The sequence below is a fragment of the Anguilla anguilla genome, chromosome 5, assembly GCF_013347855.1.
Source record: "Anguilla anguilla isolate fAngAng1 chromosome 5, fAngAng1.pri, whole genome shotgun sequence".
In the NCBI taxonomy this organism is placed as follows: Eukaryota; Metazoa; Chordata; class Actinopteri; order Anguilliformes; family Anguillidae; genus Anguilla; species Anguilla anguilla.
This window is the reverse complement of record NC_049205.1, coordinates 3,085,156-3,111,655: the sequence shown is the minus strand read 5'-3', so window position 1 is coordinate 3,111,655 and position 26,500 is coordinate 3,085,156. Positions and strand designations below refer to the sequence as shown.

Sequence of the window (26,500 nt, the reverse complement as noted above, 5' to 3'; positions counted from 1 at the left end):
TTTACACTGACATAACATGTATTGCAATCACTTCGTCACAGTTAATTTTAAAGTCTTCTCTGTAAACTGTATTACCAGTAGAAAGACAGGGATAAGAGGCTACCATGGGCCTTAGTACACAGTCATGGCTTGTAGTGACATGTGTCATGATGTCATACAAGTTCAAAGTACAGCCAATCAGTACTCAGATACCCTTCCATCAACTGGACCGTGGAGGAGTAACAATTTGAGTGACCTTGTCTTAATGGCCGACCGCCAGTCCCCTGTTTTATACAAAGCTTTAATTACAGGCTAAAACTAGATTTCTACATCAACATTTAATTACAAGTTAAATATTCACAGCAAAGTTTAATTTGCTTACCCATTAAACCATACTGCTGTAAATGTGGATGCTCAATCTTATTAATTGAATGGGATCCGGACTATTCATTTTGAAAATTAAATATAGTAACATGACAAGTGAGCAGCCTTTGTGAAATGATCCAAGCAACAATTCCTGATATAGCACTGCTGAAAAAGGAAAATGACACAGCTGAGACAAACACACACACAGATGCACACAGATCCACACACACACACACACACACACACACACACACACACCCATACATACACACACAGACACAAACATGCACATACACGCACACACACAGACTTATACACACACAGACATAAACACACGCACACACACACACCCATACATACACACACAGACACAAAAATGCACATACACGCACGCACACGCAGATTTACACACACACACACACAGACATGAACACGCAGACACAAACACAGACCACACACACACGCACGCATGCACACCCACCCACACATACACACACGCACACACAGATACACACACACACACATACACACACACCACACACACAAAAAACACAAATGTGTTCTGACAAGAGCAAAAGCGAAATCAATTCCTGGGCTCTTACCCAGGAAGCAGTTACGTTTCATTGGAAAAATGTCCACAATTGACAGGCTAAATAAAACTGAAGAAATGGCTTTTTATCTGACCCTCCTGTTCACACAAACCTCAGCCTCTCTACATCAACCGCCATCATCCTAAGTCTTCCCTGGGGGGGGGGGGGGGGTTAGGGTTATAGAGCCCTCAGTCTGCAAATCCACTGATGTGTTTCGGGGGGGGGCTGTGGAGGGGGAGGGTTGATGAAAAACCACATTTCCATTCAAACGGCATTCGGTCCATGAGGGGGGGGGTGGGGGGTGGGGGGGTTGGCTGAGAAGCCAAAACCGAACGCTGGATTGCGTTTACAGGTGGGCGGCTGAAATCCTGATCTGTTTTCGGATTGGCCGAGTTCAGTCAGGTGCCTGTATCTACCTGTAATAAGAGCCATGGAACAGTGACCTCACAGCCATCCTCTTCCTCATACAGGCCGAAGTGCAGATCCTGAAACTGTGCGAGTCAAATCATTTTTTCATATCCGAGCTTTCGGCCTCAATCTCATAAAGCAAAACAAAAAAATCTAAAAGTTTGACTGAAGTGCTTAATGACCAGCTCATTAAGTGAACAATTTGCAAAACTCAAGGAAAGAAAATAATTCAGTAATAAATTATGAATGAGTGTTTATCCTTATCTCAATTAGCTACGCGGAAAATGCTCTTTTAAAAAGCTTGCTGCTAAATTGGACCCTCACCGTAAACAACACCGTAGACACACTCTCCTTTGGGCGATTTTGTTAAACATCAAATCATGAAGACTTAGGAGCAAGTAAACGTTAAAAAACAAACACCTCCACAAACTATGCAGCAGAAACAGACAAATTCATCATTCTGTAATGATTTTGTCAGAAGGTCAGAATTACAATGAGAACACGCCAGTCACTCTGATAGAATCCATAGTGAAACGTCGCCATAGTAACCACTGTGGTTAGCGTACGCAAGGCCGATTGCTTGTTTAAAATCCAGCAGAAATAAAATCATGCAATCGCTCGTGGCTGTTCACAAAAATCTATTCGCACCAGCACTCTCCACACACTGTAACCCATTTCTGGCCCTGTGCATGCTGGGTAGCGACCCGTCTCTAAACACTGGGAAGCCCATTCAGGAGTATTCCCACAGATTTCACCTGCCCGTGCACACGCCTTAGCACAACCGCTAACATCAGACACGGGCACGCAGCAAAAATGCCCAGTGTTAATTCAACTCCAGCAGCGCACAAGTGCGAGTCCAATAGGGACCATGTGCACTCTGTGAGAGTCGATTTAACGCTGGATGTTTTACTGTGCAGGGCCATCAGTTTTTCAGGAACATTTGTGAACTGTGCTCAATCCTTCACCCTCCAGGTGTGCCCACGGGTAGCCTGGGCGCCCTTCGCCCTCCAGGTGTGCCCACGGGTAGCCTGGGCGCAGTAATCAGTGGCACACGGCCAGAGGAACAGGACGGGCGACACGACAAAGGGACTGAGCGAAGAGCGTGGGGGACGCAGCCCACGGACTCAACGCTGCCCCCTCCACCTGCTCATTAACCCTCCGATTAACGCCCCGGGCTGGCTGGAGAGACCACTCGCATGGTGTCCCGGGTCTAAACGAGTACAGAATCAGAAATTCGGGGGAGAATGAACACCTCGAGGGCCAGATCCCTGTTACAGGAACAGGGGTGCGAGACTCTTAGCCGTGATTAGCTGACTATTTGAAATCCAGTGTCGTAGCTCTGGGCTGAAACACCAGCGTGGCCCCACGCCGGCCCGTCTGTGATAAGACCGGACAGCCCTCGGGTGACTGCATGATTCACTGAGATGATTAACGTCCTGCTACAAGCTGACTGCTTAACAACCAGCTTCAGAGCATCTAGTGGCTTTAATAACCTCTCAGTGCCAGCGTACAGAACAACAGGTTATCGGGGGGAAAATACATGTATACAAATGCATGCTACTAAGCCATGGGCTTATCTTTTACGTTTATGACGAGTAATGCTGTCAATGATCAGCCAGTGTTCATTTTTTTAACAGGTTATAATGTAATTAATACGCAATCAGCCAATCAGATTTCTGAATCAAATGTATTGATGCAGCCATTCTTACAAAGGATTTATCACAATATTCCTCAGTTTACCTTGGCCTATACCCCAAGGGAGAGGGTGGGGGTGGCCTCCTCCTCTGGCCAGCCCAGGGTGTAGGTTCTAAAATATGGCCCCTCAGAAATGGGAGCAATTTGTTCTCCACTAAAGTTGTAATTTCGCCGTCTTTTCCCATGAAATTCAATATTTTATTGTGGCACTTTCTTGGTTGTTGTCTTTTTTTTTTTTTTTTTTTCATTGCAATACATTGGCAGACCACGGAAGTCTACAAAACACATGATGTAAGTATTAAAGGAGAAAGAGCATCTCAGGCGGAACTGAAGGCTTTTCTAAGTGTTTATTTTAGGGGACTCTTTACTTGCTTCTCTTTTGTTGAAAGTGTGATGGCAGGTGGCTCATTGCACCCCCCACCCCCTTCCCCCCCACAGAGAGGGGTGCGGGTAGGTAAATATGCGCTTTGCTGTGCTGCAAAAAGTAAAAAAAAAAAAAAAGATTCCACACCTTGGAGGACTCATTTGAACAGCTCCTGCTCCGGGCTCCGGCTCAGGAACAGCAGGGGAGAGAGATGTGTGAAGAGAAAAGAGAGACTTCTGAAGCCTGAGACTGAGAGGCTGTAAATTAGTGTTCCTCACACATCCAGAGTCATGTTCTAATTTTACATCCTGCGCCCATTGCAGGAACACGCAGGGAACACGCAGGGAGCACGGAACACGCAGGGAACACGCTGGGAACACGGAACACGCACGGAACACGCACGGAACAGGCAGGGAACAGGGAACACGCACGGAACACACACGGAACAGGCAGGGAACAGGGAACACGCACGGAACACACAGGGAGCACGCACGGAACACACACGGAACAGGCAGGGAACAGGGAACACGCACGGAACACACACGGAACAGGCAGGGAACAGGGAACACGCACGGAACACGCAGGGAACACGCACCGCGCCGCCAAACCCGCTCCCATTCTACAAAGGTACGAATCAAACGCAGTTTCTCTGCAAAGTTCAGCCGAAAAAACTTTTCCTCCGATGCACGGACCTACGGTCACACTTTAAGGGCATGTTTAAACTGCAATAGGACAGGTAACGCATTCATTCATAAGCACAGCTTGGCTTTGGACAAACGTATAAATCTTCTGTAATCAAGTAAGGTAATACGATTCCCATGTCTGCTGTTTGCACACCATCCAGATCAAATATAGAGAATAAACTGAGTGAATAAACTGCATGTAGACATCCAATAATGTCACAGCATTTAAGTGGCCCTTCATTATCTATATTACTACTTGCGTACAGTCTGAAAACCTCAAGAACAGGCAGTAGGAAAGTAATAACCTCTTTGCCCACAAGAACAGACAAGCCCTTTTATAATAAAGTGTGACTGCACAGAGAGGAGGGGAAGCTGGGTGGAATATGGCATTATGGTTTATCATCTTCACTTCCTGACTCTCTGGGTCAGCTTTATGAATTCCAGGAAACTGTGCTGTAAAAAAAAGGCAGTTTAGATTACCTTCACAAGCACAATAATCTGCTCAAACTCACAGTTAAAAGAGTAAAAATGGCAAAATGATTTCCCATATTCTCCTTCTTATTCATCTTCCTCCTCTTCTTCTTCTTCTTCTTCTTCTTCTTCCATATAGGAAGTTATTGCCCATGGATTTTGTCCCTCTTTGTACATTATGCAGTTAACTCCACAACGTGCCTTCGTACTATAAGTCTAAGACCAAGATGCTCTGTGATAGAATCTAGCCCCTGGGTTTTACAGGTAAACTGACCAAAACGAAGTCAGGTGTAAAAAAAAAGAAGACAAAAATAAAATAAAAAATAGAAATTGCGCTGTTTTGCTGGTCACGCAAGGCCTGCTTTAAATCACGGTTCAGTTAATATCAGGGTCGAATCCCTGTAGAGACGGAGGCCAGCCAACAGGAAAGGAACGGCTGAAAGCTTGGCTAAATAATCAATAAGGCCAGAGGAGCGCTGCCTTGGAAGGGAAAAACATGCAGTGCGCACAAGAAAAAATATTACTCAACCTCCTAACCCCTTAAAAAAAGACTTGCCGTTTGAGCCTGGTCATCCGTTCATAATAATCACTGGACGCAACCTCAATAATTAATTTGGCTTTTAAGCGCGTATTCATTCACACCCTGTATACATTATTGTGAATGTATTTTACATGGAGGGTTACACTGTGGGCAGCATCACGGTTTGCCTCTATCAAATGGAACCGTTTCCTAGCCTCCTGAGAAAAGACTGAATTCCTGGCTCGTGTCAACGTCTGTCCTTAACTCTGATTCAGGTTTAAGTACTTGAGTATTTTCTCCTGTCTTTTTTTCTCACAAACAAATTCAAAAGCATTCAAAGGCAGCTCAAGGTGGTGAACTAACTAAAGTGAACTAACTACACAATCATCATCAGCAGACACAGGAAGACCTTGTTTTGAAAGAAAGAAATTTTTTCTTTTTTTTAAATGGCATGTTGCCGCGGAGCAGCCTTGGAGGAGGAGCATTAATCGCCACGGTAACCGTTGCCGTTGCCCGTCTCCGGCGTGTTTTAAATGAGAGCGCGCGGTGCTGCATCAGCAGGACATTACCCCGCGTGCCGCCTTACTCATGCCCCCCCGGGGGCCCGGCCCGCAGCAGGACGAGGATATTTCACCAGAATTAGAGGAAGTAATGGAGGAAGAGCGTCAGCCTGAACAGAACTGGGGCAGCGCAGCTTCAGACTAAGCACAATTTAGCATAGCCTCCTGCATCCCCCCCCCCCCCCCCCCTCCACCCCTCCACTCCCCCCGTACAGTTTCTCTTCCTCTGTTCAGGCTCAATGCTCGTTTATTAAAGTGAACAAGCACACGGCATGGTGCATTATGGGAAGTGCTGGACAATTGTTTCCTTAAAGCTTGCGTGCGAGATGCGTGTGATTAATTAAACCTGTGAGGATAAACATCAACCAATCATGCACAGCGTAATGAAAAGCATTTATAGTAGGCAAAAAAGGATGCTAGCTACCCTTCCATTGAAACTGCTATTCTCAATTTCATATCTATTTGTTTGTGATGACACTAAGTACGTTTATAGTTTTGAAATGATTAATTCTCTTGGCTCAGAAGACTTTGTGACTGAACTGTAAATGCACGAAGCACATACATCAACAGCGACATGCACCTCAACAAGGTGCACTACTACATGAGTGTGACATGTTCATCTGTCTTCTTTTCAAATATAGTACCAGTTCATCAGTGTGTTGTGTGACTGTGACTTGCTTTCAAAAAAAGGGAGAAAAAAAAGATTAACTGTGACTTGGAACTTGACTGGCTTCACGTTCACTGTCAATAAAACCAAAGCCTTTGTTGGCCAAGTAGTACTTCCATCAAATCCACAGTAAACACATCTAAAAATGAAACAATTCACTGCATTCGAAATGAGTTGTTTGTCTACTTCTAATCACTTCTTGTTTATTTCATATTCACTTCAAAAAAGATTATTTTGACCGAGGTACATGAAACACATCACACCGAATCAGTTAAAATGTCACTTTTGGGTCACTTTTTTCTGTCTCAAGTGAAAAACAAACAAATCTGCATTCAAGACCGGAATCTTAAGCACTGTATTGTATGATTGGCTCAGAAAAGTGACATTGTAAGAGCGTAAACAACCTTCAGGGAAAGATTACCGAATTTACAAAACACCCATTATGTGCCTCATCGAAGTCCTATCGCTCACCCGGTCTGAAGTCATTTCACTGTGTGAACTTGCGTTCCACACTACTCCCTCAACCTTGCATTCAGAGTGACTGCTGTGACTATCAAAAGACTGTCATTGACCTACGGTGTCATGTTTGTGATGATTTATAATTACATGCGTCATGTGCTAAGATGATATCTTCACCTAGAGCTCGCAGTTAATACTTCAGCAGCAGCGTTACTTTAGAAACTAAAGTGAAGCCCCTTTGCTCAAGGGTGCAACAGCAATCCCTATCAACAGCATTATGGTAGCAGACGAGTAATTCCTTTACATTTCAGCATATGTTCTTATCTAGACCGACTTACACAGATTACATTGTAACATGCAATTTTAAATACAACTGCAATTCAGCTTGAGCATCTTGTTCAATGATACAACAGGAAACCCTAGCTGGGAATCCACTCCACCATTTTTGAACGGCAAGCCCAGTTCTCTGGCACTATGCTACAACCGCCACACTGTGGCACTGGTGCTAAAAATCATTACATACATTACATACTTTTACATGAAAAAGGATGCAAAAATCACACAAGTTTGGAGCAAAGTCTCTCGATTAAAGCATTTGCGTAACAGCGGGGTCAATGATTGGCTCTTAACGGTGGCCAATGAAGAGCTCAGCGATGCCTTTCATTCCCACTGAAGTGCAATCTGCACTCAGGAACGGCGGCGTGCAGAGAAATCAAACTGTACAAACACCGGCTCACAGCTGAGGCCTTTGCTTTCATTTCACATTCATTTATACAATCAAAAGCCTGGCGGGAGATACAGCCGGGTAATTGCAGTTATGACATGTATAATTCATTTCCGCAAACATTTTTAAAAGGTAGAAACAGTCAGAAACTCATCTTGTGTCAATATTTAGCCAAAAGTGGAGAAATGGAAAAACTCTGACTGTTCATTAGCATAGTGTATCCTTATGTCTTTGCTGATAATTTAAGTGAATTATGGGGCATGGCTGAGTTTCTACTCTTTGGATGGATTCTGAATGACTGAATGCCCATGCTATATTTATCTGCAATAAGCTCAAGTGGGACGTCGATCCAGTGAAGGACCATATGTCCTCGCTACATTAAAAATACGAACGCACAGGATAGCTTTGAATTTCGCTGCCAATAGCTTTGCTATAATTTTTTTGTTTTGTGTTTGTGGTGGGTGGGTAGGGGGGGGGGGGTGCCAGGCGACAAGTGCCGACCAGTGCATGTGACCACAGTCGCAGCGCTTGGTAACGGTCGTTGAATGGACTGAGGAGTGGATTTAGTCTTTTCTGTTGTGTGGATTTAGTCTTTTCTGTTGTGTGGATTTAGTCTTTTCTGTTGTGTGGATTTAGTCTTGTCTGTTGTGTGGATTTAGTCTTTTCTGTTATGTGGATTTTGTCTTTTCTGTTGTGTGGATTTTGTCTTTTCTGTTGTGTGGATTTTGTCTTTTTTCATTGTGTGGATTTAGTCTTTTCTGTTGTGTGGATTTTGTTGTTTCTGTTGTGTGGATTTTGTCTTTTCTGTTGTGTGGATTTTGTCTTTTTTCATTGTGTGGATTTTGTCTTTTTTCATTGTGTGGATTTTGTTGTTTCTGTTGTGCGGATTTTGTCTTTTCTCCTTGTGTGGAATTAACGCGTCCCCCCGCTGCGATCTGGCGGTTTGACTGCCTCCGTCGCTCGACAGAGTGACTGGCAGCTCCTGCTCCGGCCCCCACAACGACTTCGGTTCGCCGCTTTAGTGCGAGCATCTGTTGCCACCCCCCCAGGTAAAAAAAAAAAACGAGGGCCATAAATTAGCCAGCATGAGACCGGCGCTAATAGGACAGCAAACAGCTCCGCCGGCCCGGAAGACCGAGGCGTAAAAACCTGAGATACGACCGCGTCGCCGTGCTCCAGCTTGCGCCCGGGTTCGACGTCGTAAAAAAAAAGGCGGGGAATCGCGCATGGCGGCCCCTTGTCCGGACTGTCAATGCGCCGGTCCTCCACAGCACCTGGGTGTGCGATTACCTCGCCTGATTTACCGGCCCGGAGCAGGCTGACATATTTATCCGAGCTGACACACACATGCACGGCGTAGCGCGCGAGCTGGGTTCTCCGTTTACGTCCGAGAAAGAGGATTTATCGAGCGAGGCAATTTGGGTTAAGCACGCTGCTCAAGGTTACCAGAGAGGCTCCGGGGACCCACGACCGCCAGCCTCCATTTTGTAGCCGCCGTCTACGCGGGGGACACGGAAGAGACGCGCGGGGAGACCGGCTTCATATATTTTCGCGGTTGAGAGCAAAAGTGACTTACAAGAGAGGAAGTTTGGCTGTTCTGTGAGGGGCATTCGCCAATTAACCTTTGGCCGGCGGAGAGCTGGAGCCACGATGCCTCCGTGGGCAGAAGGGACGTGGCCATACCCGGTGGCTGTTTCTGGTTTCAGAGCCAGGGATCTGGATCACTGTGCTGGGACTGCTGGATATTATAATATACTGTGCAGGGGCAAAGCAGGCCTGCCTCAGCGTGGGATTATTATTATTATTGCTGTAGACACGTAGGCGCCATTGTTTTTTTCTTTCAGCATTCTGCTCCTTCAGAAAACTTATTTCTGACGGAGCTCAATGTGTGTGTGCGTGTGTGTGTGTGTGTGTGTGTGTGTTATGTTTAACTTCAGGGTTCAGATCTGGCATTTAGAAATTATGTTTAGCACTAAAATGCACTGAAAAAGATTCAATAAAATGAGCCAATGACTCAAGCACCGTTAGCAAGCTCGAGGGCTAGCTTACAAATGTGACGATTCAACTGGCAGTTGGCATGCCAGCATTGTCTTCTGCGATGTCACAGAAGCGCTCACCTGTCGTGTCCTACACTTAACAACATGCAGCAGGAGGATACACAGTGTTAAAAACATTAAAAGTAGTAGAAAGTGTGCGTCCCAGCATTAAAATAATGTGCCTGCACGTGCATGTTCATGTGTGTACGAGCATGTGAGTGCGCGTATGTACGTGCGTGCATGTGCTTGTATGCGTCTGTGTGTGAGAGAGTGACTTGCATCAATAAACCACCCTGATTCTACACAGCGAGGTTAGCGCTGCAGTTTAAGTCATCGTGTCCAACGGTCAGCTCAGATACCTGTGCACTGCTCTGATAACCTGGCTGTTCCCTCCCTCGGGCTATGTAAGCACGCTCAGTTCCCGCTGCAGTTGGTATTCCATTTTCAGCCGTCCCACAGGTACTGCATTGTGCAGCCAAGCTGATGATGAACATCAGATTTATACCGCTGATGAATATTATATTTAAACTGCTTTTGACAAAGTGGGGTTTGAACCCTCTCGCGCACTCAAAGGTATTAATCACTACAAATTTCCGGGACAAGGCGAGCATGCTGTGGATTAGAGAGGAAGAACAGAAGGGAGGCCCACCCTCCGCAGTTAGGCTGTACGAGGACAAATGAAACCCAGTTTTGAATATTGAAATACACATGCAGACCTCTCTGTGAATCAGCCTTAGATTTGGCATCAAAAAATGAGTCGCGGTTTTGAAGCACTCTGCCTTGCAAAGTAAAACATATGAGAGTGAATAGAAGCAAAAAAACTAAATTGGGGCGATGGGTGCGGGGGGTCATTGGCTGCATCTTAAATGGAAGGCAGCTCACTCTGAAGGTAGCCCCCTAACAAGGAACCTCCAAAGGTGACGGATTTGGGATGGACTTTTAAGGCAGGGGCGACGTCACAGATCTACCGGATATCCTGTGTGACACATCGATGCTACCATCGAATTTAACTGACATAAGGCACCTTATCATCAGGACTCTGTTTATTATTTTTGATGACTTCGGTTTGGGACACGCCTGCGAAGGACAAGTGTGCAAAACTGTGAGAATAGTGATGCCGCCTTCAGATTCGGCCTCCTCGAGGCAGCCATTGACTGTCCGTGCCCTTCAGGTCTTATAAGCACCAGCTGCTATCGGAGTGACGCACGGACCCCTAGTTCACCCGCGTGAGGAAGATGAACCTTGAGTTTAAAAGCCAGCCCGGTATTGAAACTCTTTCTATTACCTCAGGCATTTTTTTCCCCTCTATTTTCTGTCCTGACCTTTGACTTCAACAGTAAACTATTTTCCATGTGTTTGTATGACTCAGTACACAAGCTGGTCCAAGACAAGTGTTGGACATCACCACGGAAACGGCTTCTCAGACTAGGGCCTTGACTTGTTCAGCATTTGTAATTTTATGTTTTTTTGACAAAGACATATTTATACAAAAAAAACATATTGGCAAGTTAAGTGAATAAGAAAGATTAGCAAGAGGCCTACAGTACGTGTCTGAATTACCCTACAAGAGTGTCTTTCAATATGCTTTTTTGACACTAAGAGCCAGAGCTAAAGGTTGAATCCAACATAAACTGAGGGGAGAACCAAGCAAGAGCATTTACCACCAAGTTCCTGTAATATGCATACACAGAATGAGAAGTATGAACATTTAATGCCTGCATGACAAACAATAATCCATAATCCGTAACTTCTCAATGAGGCAAATGTGCAGGATAATGATTCGGGAACTGGGCTTGTATCCTTAAGGACTGCTGGTTTCATTCTTAGGTCAGGCACTACCACTGACCAAGATACATAACCTGAATTACCTCAGTATATATCCGGCGGTATAAATAGAACCGATGTAAAAAATGTTGTGTGAGCTGTTCCAGAAAAGAGTGTTCCAGGCCTTGCAATATAATGACATCACCTTCTTAAAAATGGCATCTGGCATCGCAAGGCAAGCCGAGACAGAGACGGCAGATTGTTCAAGAGCGTGTAGCGCTCGCTGCGTTGGAAAGAGCACGTTCAGAGCTCTTCCTCTCCTTTACATTTCGATGGACTGTAGTTACTGAGAGCTGCATGTGACGACTGTGCATCTTAAGCACTTTGGTTCTACGTGCAATAGAAATTTTTTATGACAAACGATGTGATAAATACTTTGCTGACTAACATTAAAATTCTCCGGCACCCCCCCCCCCACCCCCTCGAGTCCTCCTCGCGGTGTGATGCGTACGGCGTCCGCGCGCTGGACGTTGGCGGGTACGCACGGCCGTATCTGTGTCCGCCGCGCGGCGGCTGCAGTTCTCTCTGACGCAGACAGGAGGCGCTGTGAGTCAGGACGTCTGGGTTTGTGAGGCGAAGCCGAGGAGAAGCCATCTGGAGAAGGCGCGAAGAAAAACGTCAGCGACACTTTTCCATGTGACTCAGAGCGACGAACGAAGCGGTGAGAAGTGTCTGCCGCGTGCTGTCACCCGCCGAAAACAGGGAGGGGGGGGGGGGGGCGCGGAAGAGGGGGCGTTTTACCCCCCCCCCCACACCTAAATATGGTACATCTATATCATTACCGATGCCGTTCTGCAGAAATGTAGTGGTTTGTAATCCATGGAAAGACGGTAATTCTTAAGTAAATAGAGAGTGAGTGGTTTATGAGATCCAGCTTCTATTTCCGTACAACGAGGTCTGTCAAGCTGTGATGTGCAAAGTCCACAAAATGTCTGGAGAGAGAGAGAGAGAGAGAGAGAGAGATAGTCTGTGATGTTTGGTGAACAGAGTCAAAGTGAATGAGTGAGACAGTGAGAGAGCGAGAGAGAGACATAGAAAGAGAGAGAGAGCAGTCCGGAGAGAGAGAGCAGTCCGGAGAGAGAGAGCAGTCCGGAGAGAGAGAGCAGTCCAGAGAGAGAGAGAGCAGTCCGGAGAGAGAGAGCAGTCCGGAGAGAGAGAGAGAGCAGTCCGGAGAGAGAGAGAGAGCAGTCCGGAGAGAGAGAGCAGTCCGCTGTCTGTCGAATGCAATGTGAAAAAAGTCTTGACCCCCCTGGGGCCTTTAACAACCCGACATCACACCTCATAGAGATATGGGGCAGTGACCCCAGCGCCCAGCACAAGCTGCAAATCTGACACCCTGATAACCACCTGCTTTAAATGGCCGCACCTCCTAGTCTCCATGCCTAGACTGGCCACCATGCCCAAGAGCCTGCAATATGCTGGTGGGTCTGAGGTCTGAGGTCTGAGGTTAATAATAATAATAATAATAATAATAATAGTAAATGAATGCAAAGTCTCTAGGTCTGTTGAATTCTGCATGTAGGTTTTGATTACCAGTGCTGACTTATTAATCACAGACCAGAAAATTAGGACCTGGTCAGACAGTTGCAAAATCAACAGAGGCACTTTCAATCAATGTAAAGGTAAGAAAGATAATCTTAAGGTAAAAAAAGACTCATGTCTCTATACATTATATTTAGGTTGCTAAATAGATGTGTGAGTACAATTCAGTTGTTTATATTAAAGACAATGTTAAAGAAACAAACAGGGTAAGGTCCCTGCATACCTCACTAATAATTCCCCTTGTGATGCAGATGCTGAGGGAGAGATTAAGACCATTGTTTGAGGTTCTTAAGTGGGATTCCTTTAGACGCAGAAGCGCAAACACAAGCAATAACGAGCCGGGAACAGACTCAACCCTTCGCCCATCCGCTCATCTGAATGACAGGCTTTCTGCTTACCGTTGCTTTACTTGCATATTATGTCCTGTGTGGTCACGGTTTTTATACAGTGCCAACGTGCTGCCATTGCAGTGAGAGCTGTAGGAACCCGAGATACAGACGTGTAAGGGCTTGGTTACCACGGCACGAGTACGACACTACAAATAACCGGATCAATGGCACTGGATTAGCTGTGAGGTCATGACCAGTTTTTCTAAAGCCTTTGACCCACGGCAATTAAAACCAGCGGCGGTTCCTTTAAAACTGATCGTTGGTCTCGATCTGTTTTCATTCAATTTCCTTGATTAACAAGCGTGCCAATTATCCGACTAACCAACTGGCCAGTAACACGCAGCTTCTACACATTGTGTTAGGTAGATTCAATGATAAATACAATTTATAAAAATCTGTTTTAATCAATAAGCACTGTTAACAAAAAATATACAGCACTCCGTTAACTTCCATGTTACCAGCAATAACAAAATATGGGTGTCAAGATCTTTTTTAAATTTGCCATGGATATTGTCCCAGAGTGAGAAGGAAGAGGTCTACTATACATGCATACTCAAATTATGTTGATAAAATGTGCACAATTTTTCAATGCAAAAAAAAAATAATAATAATTGTATTACTCGCAAATTGGCCTAAATGCAGAAAGCTGGCTATATCTGATGGTATTGAGTATTTTGTGAATTAATTACTGTATTGGTAATCAAAGAAAACGACTGAAAACAGTTTGAGACCAATAATGAGTTTAAGGGGAAGTCCTCCGCCCAACCGATATTCAGCTCACCGCCGGTCCCTGATTAAAGCACACGTTACAGTCGATGGCCCCCCCGGGACCCCCACAGGCACTAGATTAGCACAGCCATCTGACTAACAACGCAAGTAGCGGGTAACTGTGACCCGCATTAAAGCAATTCATCTCCCTGAGATATCGAGAGGACGTCAGGGACAGAGAAGGGTGGAATTTCAAACCAAAAAAATGAGTCCAGTGCACCAGTGTCTGGCCCGGGACGCTCCACACAGACGGGCGCAATGCACTCGGTACGATTTTCAATTTACCCGTGCGAGCTCACGGAGCAACGCCGGATCAGGATTTACAATCGGACATCGGCTTCAGTCTGGCTGCACAGAGACCGGCGGCGAGGAGGAAGCATCCATCAGCAAAGCGCTCGGGAGAGAGAGGTCTGAGCGGCAGCCAGATATCGTCCACAGTTTGACCTGCGCATCTCTGAGAGACCGTCTTCCACTGGGGAAACCTGATAACCACAAATTACACTGCATTTCCCAACAGGCAGGACATTCCCAACAGGCAGGGAATCAATGGCAGGGCGATCCCTTCTGCCATACAGTGCATGCAGGAGGATTAAAAAAAAAAAAAACATTTTTAATATAAAGTGACTGGTCAAGTCACCTGACAACAGGTGATGGAGAATCAAAAGATGACACAGACAGGCCATCTCCTCAAGGTTGAAAAACTCATGGGGTTTGTTACAGGGGTTTTGAAGCATTGACCGAGCAGACAGTGCTCCCACACGGCACTTCCAAAGAGGGCAATAATGTCGCAGGTAAAGATAACGGATGGATGTTTTAATCAATTTACTTCTTTTTAAATTTTGCATCCCTGCTGTAAATAATTTTTGCAACCTTGAATGCAAGTAAGCAAGAATGCAGTAAGCTACTGATTAAATACTAAGGATCAGCACTCTAAAAAATATGCCACTGTCACTCACACGTGTGTAGTCCTAACAACCGTGCTGAAAGGAGCACATGGCAGTGAGGGAGCGATACAGTCGATCGCTGTTAAGTGGCAATTAGCCTATCAGCATGCATGAATGGGGAGGTGTATTGTGACACGTACACAAGGTTCCGCTGACCTCATGCTGAGGGAAGTCTAAAATGGAGGCATAATAAAAACGGCTTTGGAAAGCACTGGTGACCCGAGTCACGGCCTCTCGCTGCATCAGCCCCCCCCCCGCCCCCCACCCCCCCCCCCCCCCGTGTTCCCTGTGTAGGGCTGTGACTGACATATCCCTTCTAATGGAGCCTTCGGCCGGTATATTAAAAGAAGGAAAAAAGCGAAAAAAGCTGCAGTTCAAATGCCTACTCAGGGACTGAACGGTGATAAGATGCTAATCGTGCGTTAAAAGTAACCGGTTGAAGCAGGAACAAAAAAAAAAGCAAGGTTTGGTTTGGCGATGGGTTGGGTAGTGTTCCAGTTAAAGAATAAACATTTTTGCCTGGATTATTAACAGGACAATATACTGTATATATTATTACATTTTTTTTTTACACAGCTATTTCACCATGATTCATAAAAAAGATTCTTCACTTTAAGAATGAATAAAGTAGGTCTCTAACTATTAGCAATTATAATTATGCAAGGAGTGGAGTGGGTGGCCGGGGAGTTTGAAAAGATGTGATCAAAGACCGGTCCGCGCACAAACACTCCTCCACAGCGCTAATTTGAGTCCGTGGTCTCTGCTGAACGCAGTCAAAAGACGCAGAAGAAGCTACCTGCAAAGCTAGCGTCCGGTGTAGACAGAGCGCCAGGGGGAAGCTGCGCTGTGTCGCGCGGTGGAATCCAGCCGAAGCCCGCAGGCATGCCGTGTGGGGCAGCGCTTGCTTTATCCGAGCGCAGTTCTCTAAACCTCCATCTGTCTGTCTCTCCTGGGGAAGCCGTTGTGTTCCTTGCGATCCACAAGCCTTTCCAGCGAGCAGCTTTAATTGCAGCTTTTTTCTTTTTTTTTTCTCTTCCTCCATGCACCCCGAGCATCTCTGAAGCTGTGGCTGACATCACAGCATCTCAGGGTGCTGGACAGAATTGAGAGGGCCGGTGGTTCTTCCCGGTGGCATCGTACGGGGATTAATAACAGAGATGAATAAACTGAAGCATCCGCTTTGCATAAGCACTCCTGACCATTAGAGGGGCGCTGACGTCCCTGAAACTGGACGCCATTTCCACGCGGATTCAGCTTCTGTCAGACATTTAGGTCTCTATGCTGCTTACTGCACAGTGCAAACGGAAACGGCCTCATATGTGACTCAGTGCTGTTTGTCAATGAAATTAACGGTCAAACAGTAAAATCCAAATGGACAGAAACATTCGCAAATGCGTGCACATGCACTGCAGGACCCTGCTTTGTATTTAACACTGTAAATCTTGACATTCAAACTGCCATTGTAACTGCATTTGCATAATATCTGCATTCAGGTAGACTTTGGTATTAAGTCTCGAGATTCTTTTTACATTTTTTATCATATTCTTCATATTTCTATCCCCGTAAAATAATCCTACCTTAAACCTCTTATTACCAGCATGTGGATGGACCTGTTTTTAGATTTGCCGCTAAATTTAATTTGCCAGGTGCCTGCCTAATCCCGAGTTCCATTTAAGTCTCGCAGGAACATCAGACAGCGGAACATCGGCTGCAGGTTCGCCAGGCACCTCATTCGATCGTTTTTTTTCTCCACCGCGACAATAAACCCTCATTTTCCTGCTGTATAGACACAGACTTCCTTTATTAAGTCAACAACTGCCGACGATCCTTTGAACAATCTAGGCCATTTGCCTCTCATTTAAATAAAGTTTTAATTTAAAGGGCCGCGCGCGGAAAACGTTGCCAAGAATAGACGCGACGCGTTTGACTTTCACATATGGGAATACTCGAGAAGCATCGCGAAGACTGCGCCGAACAAACAACAGCATATCAAGGCTCGCCTCCCTCCAACGCTTACACTTCGCAAAGTCAATTAGAGTCAGGATATTACAAGCTAAAGGACAACATAAAATAAAATAAAAAAAATGTAAAATTAAAATCGGTTTCTTACCGTTGGAATATGTGGTCACGCCCGCTGTACAGAGAAAGAGAGGGGAAAAGGAGTGTCAATAATGCATTTTTAACAATGAACTCCACAGCAGGATCTTTTACGTAACAATGAGGGAAAAAAGACTGTATTTCACACATTTGCACAACAAACAGCTTTAAAAATTCTCCCTTTTCAAGAAGTTGGAGTGCTTTATTTATTTTTTTATTTTTTTTTATCAGGGGAAGGACATATTCTGACAATTCTCCTGTGCAAGACCTTTGTAATTGGCAGCCGCATGTACACACACCTCTACTTGCTTTAAGTAAATGGAACATGCCCCTGCACACACACACACACACACACAGGCCCACACACGTACACACACAAACACGCACACACACACAGGCACACACACACACACACACGCAGGCCATAAGCTGAACAAGAATCACGTTGTAAATCCAGTAGACACCCTGCCCTTAGACCCAACCACTGCAGCGGAACCTGAGAAACAAGTGTTCCAGAAGCAACTTCTGAAGAAAAGTTGTGTTTTCGCGAGTAAGATAGTTTTCGGAGGCACAGCGCTCAGCGCAATCCGTCAGTAACGGGACGTGATTTATTGCACACGTCCTCCACTTTCGCATCCATCGGCATCTCTCTGTGTACACAACCTGACTGCTACACCAAGAGGATACTCACCAGGCCCGGATTATTTATAAACAACACAAGATAAGGAATATGGTTGACAACTAATTAGTACAAGCATCACGGTAGGTGTTGCAATTATTAGAGGGCCCTCTGCCTGATGCACAGGTAAGCAAAACCCTGTGTGTGTGTGTGTGTGTGTGTGCATGCGTGTGTGTGCATGTGTCTGTGTGTGTATGTGAGCATGTGTGTTTGTGCATGTATGTGCATGCGTATGTGTGTGTGCTTGCGTTCTTGTGTGTGTGTGCGCGTACGTGCACGCTTGTGTGTGTGTGTGTGTGTTTGTGCATGCATGTGTGCTTGTGTGTTTGTGTGTGTGTATCCTACAGTAAGAAGCAGCCCAGCAGCGATGTTTACCAGGCGAGTGTGAGTCTCCTGTACGTTGCCAAATCCCTGATGTTAGCCTAGATGCAGCTCTCAGAGGGGACGGGCTGCAGAACCGAACTCCGCAGAAAAAGAGGGATTTCGCACACCTGGCACTTTGAACGGCCATGGGAGCTCACATGCAGAGCAGGTGTATGAGGTTTGCGCCGGTTCAGCTTAAAACACATAGGCCTGGACTCAATATCTGTCCTTAATAACGCTGTCTTGCAATAATAAATGGTATGCTTTGTTTTTTCATCACAAACTTTTTTCCACATGGGCATTAATGCTAAAAAAATATGTTCGCACAGGAGAAAAAGTGGCTTTTATTTGTGAATCACAGTTAAGGAAGAAAGATGAAATGATAAAATCAAGGCTTTGGCCTGAACAGCGTTGAAACCTCTAAACCACAGAACTGTACCACAACTGGAAGAGCTACTCTTCATCTGTGTGGTAACACGCAGCCAATCCAACTACAGTGCAGTTCTGTGGTGTTTATGTCACATTTATTTAAGAGCCAGTGGGTTATAGGAGTTCTGTATAACCCGTAAAAATGTTTTAACAATTTGGGAAATTTGCTGACATGAAAATGCAACACAAGGTTAAATAATATCAAATTACTAGAACCAATCATGTTCAGCACTATTACACATGGATATATTTTAAAATCATTTGCTATATAAAAGCCTGAGTTAGACCCAAAAATGGCATACTTCCGTATCACTCAAATTCACTAGCCTAATTGTCGGTTCAAGACAAGTTATACAGTATAGTGCTCCATTTTTATATAGTGCTAGTTTTGACGGGACGGCATGTAGCTGTCATTTTTAAGCTTTAATTAAATGCCCCTTTTGAAAACTTGACAGCATTTATTGTCTTTCTCTTTTATGTGGGGGTTTACTTTTTCTTTTTTTTCTAAAAAAAAAAAGCCTAATTAAGGACCATACAATACACTGTACAATGAGGAGCCCGAAGTCACAAGAATAATGAATCCAGCTGTAGTTTCCTTTCCGCGGGGGGTAGCGCTGGATTGTGTGAGCGATGTACAGTGGTGGGCATGATTGCCCCAGGAGACGAGGGAAGGGATCCTCCTCTGAGGTAATGCACACTGGCTCATCCTTGCTGCTAGACGTCAGGGATAATGAGGAACACGACGCCCTGACAGGCGTATCCATGTTGCCCCCCCCCCCCCCCCCCCCCCCCCCCCCCCCGCATCCCAGCTCACTGTGCTCACAGCACTAGCTCCGGACTGAGTCAGAGGAACACTGATACTGTGGAGCAGGCCAGTGCTCAGAATCGTTACCTCTGCACGGCACGTCGGAGCTCAGGCCGATAGGCGATCCATTGATCTAGTCTGAATTGAGCAACGCGGCTTTGAAGCCCTGGCTTGAATGAAAAGCATGCCAGTCGGAGGTCTGTGACCGACTTTAGAAGGGAAGGCCATTTTCAGTGTGTGTGTGTGTGTGTGTGTGTGAGTGTGTGTGAGTGTGAGTGTGAGTGTGTGTGTGTGGTGGGGGGTTATGTGCAGCCAGTGTCCATTTTCCTCCAGAACAGTTGCCACGCATCAGCTGAGGCGGAGAGGGAGGGGTCATTAAGCCAGCTAGGTGGAAGATGATTAGGTGGCCAGATTGAGAGAAGATTTCGCCAGGGAATCCCCCTGCACTATTTGCAATGAGTGCTGGGGGATCTTTAATGAGGGAGGTGAGCAGGTCAAGGTTAAGGATCTCATCTGAAATATGGAGCTCTACAGAACAGTCTCCTCTTGCCCTGTGTGTGCTTCTAGGAGCATTTCCGGATCTTAGGAACATTTTTATTTTCTTGAATTGTTTTTGGCATGCTACGTACATGCAATGACACAAACAGGGTGCACGCAAGGAAGCATGCGAGGTGCTGTAATGGGTAACTGAGCTTGTAAAGGTTGCAGGTTCGATTCCCAGGGTACGATTGCTCTGCTAACGACGTCACTCTGCTTAAATATTGCGTGATGTTCATAATACAGGCCACAGTGCGCCAACAGGAACCGTCCTCTTTAACCGCAGCTTCGTCAAACTCCCCCAGAACGAACCGGGGGGGCCAGCTGCAATCACTGATCTCGGGCAGTGATTGGGGACTGTGTGTGTGCGCATGTGTGTGTGTGAGTGTGTGTGTGTGTGTGTGTGCGCACGTGTGTGTGAGTGTGTGTGTATGTGTGCGCGCATGTGTGTGTGTGTGTGTGCGCATGTGTGTGTGAGTGTGTGTGTGTGTGTGTGCGCGCATGTGTGTGTGTGAGTGTGTGTGTGTGTGTGCGCGCATGTGTGTTTGTGTGTGTGTGTGAGTGTGTGTGTGTGTGTGTGAGCGCGTGTGTGTGTGTGAGTGTGTGTTGGTAACGACTGTAAAAGGACGGTTTGAGTTCCCCAGCCGAACCCCGTCGAGGCGCGTTTGAGAAGCGTGTCCGGTCGCGAGCAGGGCGGACCGCGTTCCCAGCGCACGCTGAGTATCTCCGCTCGGCCGGACGGCGTTCCCAGCGCACGCCGAGTACCTCCGCTCGGCCGGACCGCGTTCCCAGCACACACCGAGTACCTCCGCTCGGCCGGACCGCGTTCCCAGCGCACGCCGAGTACCTCCGCTCGGCCGGACCGCGTTCCCAGCGCACGCCGAGTACCTCCGCTCGGCCGGACCGCGTTCCCAGCACACGCCGAGTACCTCCGCTCGGCCGGACCGCGTTCCCAGCGCACGCCGAGTACCTCCGCTCGGCCGGACCGCGTTCCCAGCGCACGCCGAGTACCTCCGCTCGGCCGGACGGCGTTCCCAGCGCACGCCGAGTACCTCCGCTCAGCCGGACGGCGTTCCCAGCGCACGCCGAGTACCTCCGCACGGCCGGACCGTGTTCCCAGCGCACGCCGAGTACCTCCGCTCGGCCGGACGGCGTTCCCAGCGCACGCCAAGTACCTCCGCTCGGCCGGACCGTGTTCCCAGCGCACGCCGAGTGTCTCCGCTCAGCCGGACCGCGTTCCCCGCGCACGCCGAGTACCTCCGCTCGGCCGGACCGCGTTCCCCGCGCACGCCGAGTACCTCCGCTCGGCCGGACCGCGTTCCCAGCGCACGCCGAGTATCTCCGCTCGGCCGGACCGCGTTCCCAGCGCACGCCGAGTGTCTCCGCTCGGCCGGACGGCGTTCCCAGCGCACGCCGAGTACCTCCGCTCGGCCGGACCGCGTTCCCAGCGCACGCCGAGTACCTCCGCTCGGCCGGACCGCGTTCCCAGCGCACGCCGAGTACCTCCGCTCGGCCAGATGAGCGGGAGAGCCCGTTAGCGCTGCCCTCTCCTCTCAAAGGTGCGATTAATAATGCATCAGAAATATGAATATTTCAGCTTTAAAATGTATAACCCCTGCAAACGACCATTCAGCCATGAGTGTAACATTGCCATGAATAATGTAACGCACCGATCCCAGCACCTGCTACAGCATTTAGCATTTACCATTCAAAATGAAAAATACATTGAGCCATATATTCTGCAGATATATTCACCCGTTTCGCCTGTCATTAGCTATTATCCATCTTTGTATATGACGGCTGCAATTAATGTGCTCATGCAATTAGCTGTGATCTATGTTTGTATTTCACAAAACACTTAATGAAAAATAGCTAATTATTGTTATTGCAAATGAGTTTGTGTGTGTGTCTGTTTATGTGTCTCCGTGTGAGTTTGCATGACAGATTAGATCTTACAATTACATCGCAGATTTCTTTTTTTTTTAAAGCTGTAAACGTGTTTGTATGCCTACTTTATTTCAACATTTTTAAAATCTTTTTATTTAAAAAAATTGGTTAAAAAAAATGTGTTGCCGTCTAAAGTTTGAAAAGTGCTTTCTGCATTTCACTCTGGTAGATGTCAATCAAGATGTCCAGTCGGAAAATTGTTGCCGCCCACAAAATCGTCTGTTTACTTTCTAATAAGATCGAACACTGCCGGCACCTGATTGGCTAGACTGCATTTCGGGCCTATTGATTTTAAAACCTGAGAAACATGGCGGCCTGTTCATAAACTCTCTCTCAGTCCACCTAGACGGTCCACTGAAACATGTTTCTGAAAGCTTTCGAAGTGAGAAATCGGACGCGTCGTTGCTGAATCTCGGTTGTTAGTTGATCTGCGACGCCTTGTTTGGACAGTTTGATCCGAGCGTCAAGAGCCTACGGTGTACAAATAATTTGCATATAGAATGCTTCATGCAAATGAGATGGACACACCTACTCCAATACACCCCAGGATGCATTTTTGCTGTGTAGTAGGCAGAGCCAGGCTGAAACGGGGTCGGAGTGTGGCACAGTGGGTAAGGAACTGGGCTTGTAACCGAAAGGCCGCAGGTTCGATTCCCGGGTAGGACACTGCCGTTGTACCCTTGAGCAAGGTACTTAACCTGCATTGCTCCAGTATATATCCAGCCGTATAAATGGATACAATGTAAAATGCTATGTAAAACAAAAAAACAAAAAAGTAATTGTGTAAGTCGCTCTGGATAAGAGCGTCTGCTAAATGCCTGTAATGTAATGTAATGTAATGAAACAGTGAATGCAAATACCGTTTAAGTCGTGTAAAACTTCTACAACAACATATGCCTGCTGCTTAAGCCTAGAATGTTGTTGATGTGTCACCAGCCTCTTTTAAAAAAAAAAACTGAAATGTAGTTCCCTGTTCACCAGTAATTTCAAATACGTACAGTATATTTCCCTTATTTTCTACCTTCTTTCAGGATATCATGGTCATTGCTGGGTAACAGCAGATATATATATATATACATATATATATAGATATATGAATATATCCATATTTATGTGGCTGCCTATTAACTGCAGTCTAATGCAGGTTATGTATGAACCAGGCGCCTGTGTCGTGAAGCAGGATTACTGTACTGTAAAACCTGGAACCCTCCCAAATCAGCAACATGGGCTCAAGTTAAAAAGGGCTGTTCTGGGTTTTTACTCAGCACAGACATCCAGCTAACTCAGTAATCCTGCTTCCTGATATAAGCTACGGAAGCACCTTCCAGCAACAGGATTAGACACTATAACCTCGAGCCAGAGCTTTTTTTTGATTACCTCACTTCCACCCGCTGCCTCATCCAGTATCTACGCCCTTCACTGTGTGCCTCAACACTGCTGATTTACTGACCAAGGTTACTGAGCATGGGGAAGGTTCGTGAAGCATTACTTCTTCTTCTTCTTCTTCTTCCCCACATGGGTTTATTTTTATGTTTTATTTGTTTTTGTTTTTTTGTTGAGTGCTTTTATTTGGCAATGCGAGGAATCTTTTGTAAAGGGCAGCATTCAGCACTGTCTATTCCAGGCAACACTCAACTGCCTGTATCACTGCCTATATACTGCTACAGCGTGGGCTACTGCCCAGTGGATGCTCTCTACTTAAAGGCTGCTCCTCGTTATCCATGAGAAGCGCCCTCATGTGTCTCTTAAGGGAGGCATTTACTTGGGACACGTACATGATACAAATTCTACTTGATTAAAAATGTTCCGTGTATATGATTCATTTAGACTTGAGACATGGGGACTCTTGTTTGTCTGTCCTGAATGCTGGTATTTTTGCAGAGCTGTTGTTTTTTTTGTTTTTTTTTAAAGCCTTATGTTATTTTAGGCAGTTTAAAAATGGCAGCATGTGAGAAAAATCTCATATGACATAATAGGGGGCTGGGGGGGGGGGGGGGGTACAGGAAGCTGACGCTCCCACTCCACCGTCCCCCTCCACGTCCCCCCATTTTTTTTTTTTTAAACATCTGTCTCTCACTTCAGGGCTGATAAATGTTATGCCATCTGATCCCCCCGCCCAACCCCCCCACAAATCCAGAGTCATCAACTCCACTACAAGACAGAAGGTCTGTCAGATTTCAACTCAAAAACAAAACAGAAAAAAAACATGATGTTCTTCTCCCGCTCTGAACTGATTCTGGCACCTCTGTGTGACAGTTACACGTTCTAATTGACTGAGATCATTTGCATTATTGTATTAACCCCCACTGGCACTGGTGTGTCTTGCTCAGTACTTCCTTAAAATATGGACCGTTGTTTCAGTACTGAGCCAGTGTTAATCCTCTTTATACACAGGCATAAGACTGACCCTTGGCATCAATCAACATTTACTCTAAACTCTAAAAAGTAAATGCAATTTACTGTTGGCGTTCTCAGTACAGTACACCCTTGTATTTTCATAGCATGAACGCTAGCGACATCAGCAAAACAGTGACCGTTTGATGTCAGTACTCTCTTTTAACGATCTATTATCCTCCATAGTTAGTTTGTGCTCTAAAACTATTCATTTTAGCGAGGTCGTGAAAATGAATGGGAGTGAACTGGGAGCCAGACAACCGGTAGGACAGACGATGCCGTTAACGGTCAACAGGGACAGTGGACGCTGCTAGTATTCAACCTATGCAAGTACAATCAGGTAAGCTATAAATAACTTGCGTTATACCAAAGCGAAACGTTCATTTAAAGGGTTCATTGTAAATCAAAATGAAGCACAAATGTTGGCTGGACTGTGGGTGAGGAACACACTGAGGAGGAATCTGTGGCGACCAGCAGAATGAGACGTTTTTTAATCCCACTGCAGTCACATTTCGGCTCAGAGACAGCCGTGAGGGAGCCCGGCTCTGCATCTTATTTTCGAGAAAGCCTCTCTTAAGCCCCAGCCAGCCGCTTCCAGAAGTGCGATTCCGCCGGAAAACATCGAAGAGCGCGAGGTCCCACGATAATTGTCTCTCCGCGTCGGCCCAAAAAACCAAAAGCAGGGGGGTGCGGAAAAGAGAGACAAAACCTGTCACATTTAGCGGTTTTCGCAAACAGGCGTTCTGCAGCTGAGGCGCCGCGAGGGCGAACGCAGGACGCTTCCTACCCGCAGCCCCGCCCCCAGCCTGGATCACCACTTCCTGCTCTGACCCGCGCAATCTTCCCTCATTTCCCACCGCTTGTTTAAAATGTCCGCTTTGCCAAAAACGTTCCAATTTGGCTCAAACTCTGCCTGCCATCCCCTCCACCCCCTGCGGTCATTAGAGAGCTGAGAGAGCTCCTGTTTCACTCAAGGATGCTGCCTTTGAATCAGACGACAGTCTTCTCTGTTTTTACTGGGGGGGGGGGGGTACTTATGCATACAGAGATTGATTGAATTTCTCCTGCATTCAAAGACTGGACATGATGAATGATGCACAGATGTAAACATGCACACACGCATGCATGCATGTACACACACACACACTCACTGATATGCACACGCACACACACACACACACACTGATATGCACACACACACACGCACGCACACACATACACACATACACACATACACACATACACACACTCACTGATATGCACACACACATACAGTCCTGGCCTTTTTTCTCACTTCCTCTGCATCCCCCTTAGTTTGTTTGGGGCTACAAATAAATGGCTGGTTGCAAGAATTGTTTTACGGGAAGATTCCACATGAAGATTTATTTTTATTTTTCTTTACTCTTCCTGAAAAGAAAGGAGTGTTCAGAACATTGTGACCTGACATGCTTCTAAATCTAATTCTACTTATTCAGGAAGTACTCAAAATTTTATATATATATATACACATTCAAGTGTTGCATAAGGAACCTAATCAAAAAACTTTAAAGTACTCAAAGTCAAAGTTAGTTTTGACAGTATGTGCTAGACAGTGACATCAAACTGAAACAACTACAGCTAGTCTGTTATTAGCATGAGAAACACCAATTTCCCAAAATCGTTCTCCGCCTCAGGGCAAAGTCATTTCCATATTTTTATTTCTTTGTGTGTGTGCTCATATAACCCTCAAAGCATTTTCACTAAAGGGCACACAGATGGCTAAAGAAAAATGCACATCCTCATACTCAACACCCATAGATCCAGTCACACTGCAACTCACATCCATGCAACTGTGGCTTTAGAGAGAGAAGTCTAAAGGTGGAAATATGTAAAGCATACACATATAGCCACACAGGACCACACGTGCTGACAATTTCACACTCCCAGTCGCAGAAATACATCCTTACTTGCACTGAAATTAATTTACCTCTCTCTTCTACAGAATCCCATTTGAACTCTGACATGCTGACAAGAAAATCAGACATCAAGCTACAGTGGCAGTTCACAGGTCAAAGGTCAACTACTGAGGTACAAAGGTCTATTCTTTAATGGGGTCGCTGCTCATAATTCAGAATCTAACCCTGGTTTTTTATTGCTTCACCTAGCTTAGAAACACACACGTGACCTAAAACACAGTCATCTCACATGGAGTACTGTTAACATCAAGCTGATCTAAATCAGTGTTTAAGCACAGTAAAGTTAAAATGGCCTCCACTGGACC

At 46.1% G+C, this 26,500-nt stretch overlaps 1 protein-coding gene across 40 annotated transcripts in view; it reads right to left on the bottom strand.

The window, feature by feature from the left end:
* Nucleotides 1-26,500, bottom strand: part of LOC118227313 (receptor-type tyrosine-protein phosphatase delta-like) — a 333,188-nt gene that overhangs the window by 245,630 nt on the left and 61,058 nt on the right. For all 40 annotated transcript variants that reach the window (XM_035417571.1, XM_035417614.1, XM_035417570.1 and 37 more), the window contains exon 3: nucleotides 17,100-17,123. The gene's annotated coding sequence lies outside the window, so the exon portion shown is untranslated. The remainder of the gene's footprint in view (nucleotides 1-17,099; nucleotides 17,124-26,500) is intronic.